Raw genomic sequence first — 11,179 nt, forward strand, 5'->3', positions numbered from 1 at the left:
ATTTCTTCTGAGCTCTGACACCACCCAAATACTTGTAACATGTCTCAGGAAGTGAAAGACGTTGTAAGAAACAAATGAAATGAAATGGGCATTATTAAGTACTAATATATTATTAGCGTGATTGTGGAAGAGAATAATCAACTGCTCCCCGTTAAGGTAATTGAACAAAGTGCGTCTGAATTATAATCGGGTCGTTCCTGGCGGCCACTGATAATGAATTTGGCGAAGGAGAGGGACCGGGAGTCGCTGTTGGGCTGACCTCTGCTGTAATGCTACAGCACAGGAGCATGTGCTCCAACTTGGCAACACTCACCTTTTTCACATCCCGACTGCAAAGTGCTGTAAGTAATGACTGAAAGTGATGATCCTCACTGAAGGTGAGCACGGCTTTAAGAGCCATGTTGAATGGAAAGCTGTCACTGTGACATTTTCTGAGCTTCTGAATTACCGGTACACTGCAAACAGGTGGATTAGTGACTGACATTCGGAAGGTGACTTTAAGGCATCATTTTTACAACACATGTAATTTCATAAGAGAAATCTTAGAATATTTTAATTTGATCTGACAAAAACTTGTGGCCTGATAGTGAAAGATCTTTGTCAAGTTTTCTTTTTCTTGCATAATCTTGACTGATCCATCATTTTCAGCCATTACTACTTTTTGTCTGTTCAGGTTATTATTATTACTATAATTACCATTACTGTGAAGTACTGTTAAGAATTATTCATACTTTGCCTAACCTTTGAGGTAGAGTGGATATTAATTTGGTGACTGGGTAACAACAACATGTGAAAAGACTGATGTTAGGCAATTATGTGTACTCTGTCTACAGTAAATTACATTTTTATGGTCTAGAGATAAGCAAGGATAAATTTGTAGCATTGGACATGGCTGTATAAAAAAAAAAATATTTTGGACATGGAATCTTCCTCCAAAATGTGGACACTAGTGCAAATACAGCAAAAGGACTACATACGTATATATTTTTAAGTAATCTTAAAACAAGATATCAAACAAAATTGCAATTAAAGCAAACCCATATCACTTATTGTTGTAAAACACATAACTGCATTCAAAGCAGCAAATACACAATAGTGTAATAAAGGCCGTGTTGGTTGAAGATTGATAGTGAATTTGACCAATATCCCTCATCACAATCCCCCGTGCATATATATAACATTCTCATCTGCCCCTCTCTCCCGTCTCCTTGCCTGTCCGGGGGCCTAATTTAGCCATATAGGCTCTTCTGGTGCCTGAGAGAATTCTCTTCCATGCAAGCCAGGTAAAATAAAAGCGTGACACAGATGAGACCCCTCTCCATCATGGTGGATAGGGGGAGTCATGGGTGACACCCCCTGATCAGGTGTGCATGCGTAATGGCCGTCCCAAAATAATCACTGCTTTGAATAATTTCCCCACTCTATCTCTCAAGCCATGATTCTTGCTGTTTCGACTCGTTTTGTGGCAGGAATCTCATAAATCCTTGTGGTAAATGTAAATCGGTGGTCCGGGTGTGTCTGACAGATGGGGGGCTGTAAGAAGTCCTGCGAGATCTCTCCTCTCACCTTTTCTTTCTGCTGGAATGAATGAATCACTATAGCAGGGCTATCTAAATAGCATGAACGACGAAACCGGCATAATAGTACACGTGCAATATATGAAGCAGTTCAATAACAATATGAAAAGGCCTCTGTGAGAGTGATGCGAGCAGCCTGTGGCAAGAGGCACAATCCTGGTAAACACAAATACTACCTTTGTTGTTGTTGCTATGACGGGGAAATGAGGTTGTGCAGGTGGAGGGGATACAGGCACGCAGAGCTCCGAGCTGTCAGCCCCTTGGAGGATTGCAGATCTGAGGGGTGGCGGGGAGGAATGTGGAGGAGGCGGGGAGGGGTCCCTCCTTGGTCTCCTTGGCTGTCTGTGGAGCAGAACCCATCTCTCATTAAGGGAGAGTGCCTAGGAGACACTTGAAAGTGACATTCACCCCCCACACCCCGCCCCCTCTTCTCCATTTTAGAGATGCTATGCATGATGGCCACTGCCACTCAGCCAGCAGGGTCACCTCTCTCTTTCTCACTGTCTCCCTCTCTTTCTCTTCCTTTGCCTGGGGGTGAATATCAATGCGTGGTGCTTTTGGCAGATATACGTACAGCACCTCCATCCTTCAATGTGATCCATCAATTACCGACCCCTTTCGGAGAGTAGGGTAACAACAGTTGTGGAGGGAGGATCGGGGATAATAAGACAAATTTATCAGAAATAAGGCGGGTGGACTCAGATAATATGCAAAGAGATGAGACGACATGTGTTCTTGATGCAGCAAGAAAAGAGAAAGAGCCGAATCAAAGGCTGGAGCTCACTGTGGGGTCAGGGACTCGGGAGAGGGATCATCTCTGCCGTGGCAGACTGTCGATTTTCACCCCCAGTTCTAACCCCGGGCCTTGACTCCAGAGCTCATATCCATCTCTTTAATCTCAAGAAACTGCGGCTAATGAGCTATGTATAGGAACAATGGGAGCCTCTGTGCTCCTCCCTGATCATCGAGCCTTGTTGTATACAGTTACAATACATTGTCCATTCATGACCGCAAGCATTTAAGGTATTTATAATATTTTCTTTCTTCTGTACTTACTTGACAAAACATGGACTATGGAAAAAGCATTTCCTGTTGACTTCCCAACCATTCAGTCTCTGTCCAGTGGTTGTGTTGGCCCTGTAATTGCCACCAGCTGCTTAAACTCTCTATCCAGCCAATGAGGTTCCTGAAGTCAACGCGTCTCACCGATATATTACCAAAATGGACAGTGCCGCTTAGCAAAGACCTTCTAATTAAATTCACACAGATATGCTGAAATAAACCAACCCTGTCAAACGACTCCAAACACAGGGTGATATACAGCTAGTGATTCATACACAGACATAAATCCTGACAAAGCTATTCGCTCATAAAAGCTGTATAAGTGGCTGCAGTCACATATGCTCACCAGGAGAACTCTAAGTAATTTGTCGTGGAATCCTGTCATTTGCGGTTTGTCCCTCAGCCTATTTTGGATGAGCCTTAAACAAAGTTGGGTTATGGCCAATGTTTAGCAATGGGTGTTGATGAGATGACGGGAATGAATAGCACGTGTTCAAATCCTCGCGTGTAGCACTTAAATGCCAGTGAAGAGCCTAATTGATGGGATTCCGACTTTAATTGCCTTCTTTCATCTTGGTATTGTTAAAACATTTGTCACTTTCGAATCAATTTCACTGGGATAACTATATCAGCGTGACCTCATCATTGAGTGTGAGTTCATAAATATCAGGATTTTCTTATAACTTTTCATACTTTCCAGGCCTCATTAAGTAGTAAAAAGCTATAGTTTCTGAATGACACACCAATCTCTGTTGGTTTAGATTACGCTTCGCTGCAGATGCGTTTTCTTGGTTATTTTCTTCTTAGTGTAGCCGTCATGGCACTGGCAACGAGGCAGAATAGCCCGTGCCTGTGTGCGGGATAATTTGTACCTTCTCAATGAATGGGAGGACAGGCAAATTACTGGCTGAATAAGGACTGCCTGTGGATCTCACTGTCAGAGAGAGGAGGGCATGGAAGGAGAGTGTAATTATCAACTAGCAAAGTGCATTCACATCCTATCACAAAAGAATTGGGATGTGGGCGGAAGAGAGAAAGAGCAAGAGAGAGTGAAGGAGGTAGAAAAATGGCAAGAAATATGAAGAGGGGGAGGTACACGGAGTGAAGGACTCCTGGCCAAATGGATGCAAGGCCATAAACAGGGTTAAAACAGCCCTCTTTGCTCTGCCTCCCTGAATGCAAGCACATTAAGACCTTTTAAACCAGCACACAAGCACCTCTTTGGAGTTAAAAATAAGAAGAGCTAGGCGAGGAGATGGAACACGAGGAGGGCATGAGAGGGAGTGAGAAAGATGCTAGGCTTACAATTAAATGCACCCATTCATTTGAATGGTCCACCATAAGGACCAAGGGTTACTTTTTCCTTTTTTGGTAGCTGACATCGCAGAACAAAGCCAGCCTTTTAGTGACCCTGGACTTTATTAACAGGCTTCCTATTACCCATATGTCTTAGGGTCTCTGGGATCAGGGGTCAGCAGTAGCGGGCTTGGGGGCCACCGGTTAAGAGTCTGGGAACACGTTTAGAGAGCAGATACACCTGTAGGGTCACAAGTGGCTCAAAACATGTCCATGAACAAGAGTTAAACCTTTGCAGAAACTGCGGACAATACATGGTCTGTAAATATCAGCTCCATTTGCCTCACTCCTTTTCTTGCGAGACTTTTAACTTTTCTACCCATCCTTATTTTCTCCCACAGCATTGGGTACACCAATATTATTCCAGTACAAGAACTGTATAAAAGAGTAAACATTCAGCAAAAAAAAAAAAAAGTTTCTCTGTTGTAGACGTGTTCAAATATTAGTAACACTACTCTAGGGCAAACTACAAAAAAATAAGATGTCAAAATCATACTTTATACAGAAAAGTTGATCCAAAAAATAAATACAGCTCTTAATTTGTCTTAAAGTAAAGTTGTACCAAATCAAGTGTTTTTAAAATGATGTTTATAATGGCCATCCATCCATCCATCCATCCATCCATCCATCCATCCATCCATCCATCCATCCATCCATCCATCCATCCATCCATCCATCCATCCATCCATCCATCCATCCATCCATCCATCCATCCATCCATCCATCAGCTTAACCCTGTCACTTGGAAATTAAAATATCAGCAAGCTATATCAATTTGTTTTGAGGCAAAGAGTAAAGAGTGTGTACCTACTCTTCCCCAATACACTGATTCTCCCAATCAATCATAGCTACCTTCGTGTGGTCAGTCACACGCTACACCAGTTGAAGCACATTGCAGCGGATGAGAGCAGATGGTGAACATGCATTCTTATATGCGAGGCAGGCCGGGTTGAGACAAGTGAGAGCTAAGTGATAGCAGCATGCATTTGATATATGTGACACTGCAAATGGAGGGCATCAGTGTTGTTTGCTGGCGCAGCATGGTGGCGTGTGGTGCACCGCGGGCGACTGGCACACAAGCCAAGCTTGGCATATCCTCTCACTGAATTAGGAAATGAATCCCCAGTGGCTTTGCTCTCTTGAGTCAGTGCACATGCCGGTACTTGTCTGAGTGTGATAGTTGGGGAGTTTGGGAAATGTCATTTAGGCTGTAGCTATAGACAGTCAGGCATGCTCCATTTTGATGGTTGGTCAAGCCAATTTTATCGCTTAACAATTGTTTCTTACTGTTGGGTTGGATCTATGTGGCAGCAGGTCCAATGCCGCAACCTGGCATTCAGGTGTTGCTGCATATGTTCCTGGTGTCAGTGCCCTGTTTTCCCAAGCGGGCAGGCCAACTTACTGCCAGCCTCGTAATAGGAGGGCTGGGCAGGGGCCATGACTACCACTTGGCACGCTACGCTGCCAATATGGCTGGCTGGCTGGCTGGCTTTTTGTTCCACCTCCCTTTGAAACTTAACCACTTCTCTGCCAAGATTGATTGCCGCACATTTGCATAGCAACGTTATTACAGCACATGCCAGTGCAGTTGTCGGAAATGTCTTTCTTTATTGTGCCATTAGTCACCAGATCACACAGTAAGGTGATAACACCCATTAGCAGGCAGTTAAACAGAATCTAAAAAAGACATTTTATGTTACGGTATTGCAAATATAATAAAAAATGAATTGATATTTACCACACTCACTTTACACGATAGTAGTTTGTAGCAGATGGGAGCTACAGTAACAACTTTTATAGACTTAGACATTGGTTCAAAATAAAATGCCAACGATTAAATAACCATAGTATTTCTTCATTTATGATATCCAATGCACGATGAAGCTCAAACAGTAGCTTTCGAATATGCCCTCAGCAAACCCTGACGGTTACTATTGACAACTTGACATATCCTTCTGTGAAATTGTTAGCCTTCCACAAGCAGCTATAGAGCAGTTAAAGATTAGTAGTCTAAAAGTGGAGTAAGTAGTCATCAGCTGATGAAATGCGGTGTCAAATTCAGTATTCTCTGTGTAAATGCCATCATGCAAAACAAAATATAATTACTAAAATGGGTCACCCCACCGAGGTTACAAATAATTTCTTTACACGTTCACATTTTGTTGATGTACTTCTTGTTATTGTAACCCTAACCTGGTGTGAAATAAAGACTCACGCTGCTGTTAAAGTAGAATATCATCATCAATGTCATCAAGCTTATTGGGAGAAAAACACACGTGCAAATCCACACACACACATACACACACCACACAACACAACAGCACATGCCCCAACCAGTGAAACTTTCCTAGATTTCATACTGAGTTGACCTGTGTCCTGGACTATATTCCTTAGCCTGGAGGTCTGGCTTTGACACAGAAAGTACATTGTTTATTTTCCCCTGCTGCAAATTCCCTTACCACACTTTGGGACCTAAACACTTACAAAGATGTCTGCATGGATGCAAAGACAACCTAGTTACAATGTAACCAAATGCGTACAATGCTTGCATTGCGTTGTGACATAATAACTGGCTTGTTGGTACACTTATACATCCCCATGAATGGCTATGAGTTGTGATCTAAATTTGATCAAACATCTGCAGTGGGAGTAGGAAGGTGTGTCTGAAGAACACACACCTGAGGCAGTTGCGGCAGATTCTCACGGGCAGTGAGCCAAAATAACAGGACCACAAATTGCATTGAGAAAATTATTTCATCGCAACGACTGACTGCCTATATATATATTTTTTTTTAATATATATATATATATATATATATATATATATATATATATATATATATATATATATATATATATATATATATATATATAGTGGCCTGGCCAGAGTAGACAGGGTCAGCATGAGTGCGGTCTGTAGGACCGCACATCTCTGTTATTCATGTCATGGGCCGGGATCACGAGTGTGGGGAGGAAAGGAGAGGCTTGCATGGCTTTCATTCAACCCCCACGCTCTTGCCCTCTGCTCACCCATTGCCGCTAGCAGGGGCCACCCCCTCCTCTTCTTCATATGCACACACATACACAAACTGACACACGTACTTCCACCTCATCCCCCAGGCCCCAGTCCTTGCTCCTCTAGCATGGGTCAGTGCTAAAGAGGAGACATGGCAAAGGACAGATAGACCCAAGGCTGCCTGGACCCCATCAGACCTGGCCAGAAACTATGGGAAGGAAGAAAGCCCTGAAAGACAGAGCACAGAAGAGGTGCTTGTGTTTGTGTGTGTTTATTCTTTGTAGCCTTTATAGTTTACTGAGGTAATTTCTTGATTATTGATTTGAGTGAGGAGCACTGATAAGCATTCCTTTCGATTAAATGAATGAGTTGAACCATTCCTTGTCTTAAAATGTAGAGTCTAGTAACGGACATAAACTAACGAAGCAATTACATCCACTTATACGGCAACACTGTGTGCTACTAGAGGTGTACTAATTAAAGGAGAGACACACATCCATATAACGCCTCTGGAGTGTGAAGATGAGCGCGTCATTGGGGGAGGCTCACATGCATTTCTGAGGACTGCCACTAATCCAGCATGAAATTCAATTTAAAACTTGGAGCGCGTCTCGTTCCTCTTCTTTGATACAGAGCCAGATACAAACAGCAAATGGGAATCCACAGCTACTGAGCGATTGAAATATTTCAGAGTCTCACAGGTTGTAAACACAAATAAATGAATAAATAAAATAAATAAACAAACCTGTACTAACGTGCTGTCGGTGCTCAGGTTATTTTCTATTTGGATTCCCAAATGACTATTTTCATGTGTTTAACCACAATTTGAAAAATGATTATCATTCCCATTAAAACACAAGCTAAATTAAGTAAGTACTGTTCATATTAAAAAAAGCATAATCCATGATGAAATACCCTGGAGAACAATCTCGGTTCTTTTTATACTTGGATCATCACTTAACAATAACAAGCCCACTGAAGCTCCTCTTTTCACGGTTGGCGAGGAATTACTTTGCAAGCTAAAATTGCTGTTTAAAATAAAAAACAATGGGTGAAAAATGACCTGTCAGTCAACAGCCTCCGCCAACAATACTGCTGCTGCCCCCGCCACTTTTTATGTTCCGGCACTGAGCAGGGCCCCCTTCTATCCCAGAGACCAGGGTGAAAGGCCAACGTGGACCTCTGGACATATTCTATGTTAATACCCTGGGCTATAATGTGTGCGTTTGTGTGTGTGCATGCGGTCTGTGTCTGCCTTCAGGGGCGAGGAGGTTCAATTCAAGAAAGAAGCCAAATGATGAGAGATGAGAAATAAAAAGGTTGCATTTAGGAAAGACTGGAAGGCACAGATCATGAGATCAGCATGCAGGTCATCTGTTTTGAAATCCATTTACACTATTCGGCCCTGGGTTGTCAATTCCATACATCCCCACACCATAGTGCCCCCCCTTCCTCCTCCATGCGCTCTCCCTTACAGTGTTTTCCTTCTCCACCGCAACCCTTTGTGGCTTTCCATAATTAAAGAAGGCATTTGACTGGGAGCTAAAAGAAAATGGCTGCCACATTTCATTGAAAAGGTTAGGGCAGTGTGATGGGCTGCAGAGGAGTTGTATCCCACAGTGCGGTGCCTGACCTTGTCATTATCTTCTCCGATGCTGCTCACACCTTGTCATGGACAGCAGAGAAATGTATGGAAGTCAACTTTGAGGGGACATATGTCAAAATATGCATCGTTTCCTCTTTGTGTAGGATTGCAGGAACCTGGAGCTTATCCCATCTGACTTCAGGCGAATGCCCCGGACTGGTCGCAACCAATCACTCTGGCTGAGTTCCCATTTAGAGTTTCCGAGATACCAAATGTTACATAAAAATGTTGGCTATTACTCTTAGAGGAAGTGGACATGGAGGAAAAGGCTACTTCTGACTTCTGAGAAGACTTTCCATAATATGTTGTGTTTGTTCAATTTTCTGTCAATTCAATAATTTGAGGTCAGGAGTCATTGGAGACATTCACGCCAAACTCATCCAAGGATGCAATAGCAGAGTCATGTGGATGTTTTTTTTTTTTAATTTTCTTTCTCTTTTTGAGATCTTTAAACACACAAAAGACATAGACAGTCGGACTTAAAGAAGAAATATCGTGCTTTTTTATCAAAAAACAGTTTCCAGGGGTCATGTCATGACATGCTTTTTGCCAAACTAGTACAAGGATCAAGATTAGAGCATAATGTTCCATTTGATCTTAAGTTTAATTTTTAGCTTGCGTCTGATTGTTTTGTCTGGTCGTCCTCATTATTTCTCAGACGTGACTGTGTGAATGCATCGTAGCCTCAAAATGATCCACATGTAAAGAAGACTTGCAGGCAGACTGCTATGCTTCAAATTTAAAACAATTCTGAGCGAGCAAGTTGGAGCTCACTTGTAGAGCCAACAGTTGTCGACATTGGCTATCCTATGTTTTTTGTAGAGGTCTAATAAACAAGGCCATTCAGACCGCCAGTCGTACTACACTGCAAAATTTAGGCTACAATACATCATCAGCGCCAAAGACACCCTGACATGATAATATAATTATTCCTCACACATGTTGCCGCCTTTAAAATAATTAAAAACATAATTGGTCTGGCATAACATTTTTTTTATTTTTCAACACACTGCAATTAGTTTAAAAGTTATTATTGACTCTTTAAAACTACAAAGCATGCAATTGGACCTACAGATGTAAAATTGGCACACATATTTGACTGGTGATACTAAAACTGCTGTTGATAGTTTGACGATATTACACACCCTGTAATTTATCATTTTGACAATGCGTAGTAAATACAGACATTTCAAATAATATTTATATTTCAGCCGTATGCTGTCGTTCAGCTAGCATTACTCTTAAAGCACTGGATGAAATTGATCGCCCCCTCAATTTATTGCACAAGACAGCTTCAAGCACTTCTGTGAGTTATAGGTAAAGGTTGGCTGGTCATCTACAAGGCGTCGTCTTACCTGTGTGTACTTTTTTTAAAGGCATGCTGTCAAAGAGGATGACATACATATTTAACATCCTTGCTGTAGTACTGTGTTAATAGCCACAATGTCAGATCACCAGAGAGGTTGCCTCCTCAGATTTTTCTTTCACTTGTCACTTGTCAGTGCAGAACGTTTTTATGTACCTTCCACCCACAATGAACTGTGAAATGATTGAATACCTACAGTATGTGCACTCAATTTGCTCTTATATATTTATATAATTGTGCAATTTTACACTATCGCCTTAAAATTAAAGTAATTATTGGTATATATTATTAATGTTATTCACCTAAAAACTGTGGCTGCTTAAAAATATATTTGGATCTAGATGATTTTATTTCATGCAAGTACTTGACGAAATTAATTTACGTAAATTCAAAAAATTAAATTAAATTTAAATCAGCTTTTTTTCCTGCTTGTGCCATTTCTGTTTCCACATAGTAAACAGTATTTAGCCTGTTGATTATAATTCATTCTTCATTCTTCCAAAACTGAATGAAATACATCACTACTACTTCTATTCCAACATGAACATTTCATTTCATTTAAATCATGTTGACATTTTCCTGCATGTGTGAAAACGTTGACAAATTGGTTTTCTACTGTTCCTCATTTTCAATAGATGGAAAAAATAAAGATGATGTGTATTTGAATTGTATTCGTCCACCATGCTAACCATCTTGCTGCAAATGAAAATAAAAGGCTTTTCTCCTTTTTGCACCATTCACTGCCCATAGAGATTGTGATGAATAATGGCCACATAGATGATAAGCAAACCGTCGCCACTTTGCGTTGTTCCCTCTCATCACATGACCCACATGCTGGACAGAATGTCACAGCTAGGGTGGCCTCATTTGCATAAGACAATCGCCCCTTTCGGACGCAGGGCACAAATGTTGTCTAGACGACATGCATCATTCGGGTGAGCCCCCAGACACACAAGTGCACACACGTACACACACATACAGGCCTGCGCACACCCACCCCCGCAGACACATGCATAAACACCTATATCTGTATCTCTGTGCATCTATTTGGTCGCACTGACACTCTGGTGTCACTTCAAACAGGCCAGACGGAGCCTCCAGCCAGGGTAAGATGATAAATCAGCTCCTGGTCTGCCACAGCTTCATATGCATGCTGT

This window comes from Syngnathus floridae, chromosome 4 (genome assembly GCF_059516105.1).
Source record: "Syngnathus floridae isolate MCC-2025c chromosome 4, RoL_Sflo_1.0, whole genome shotgun sequence".
Lineage (NCBI taxonomy): Eukaryota > Metazoa > Chordata > Actinopteri > Syngnathiformes > Syngnathidae > Syngnathus > Syngnathus floridae.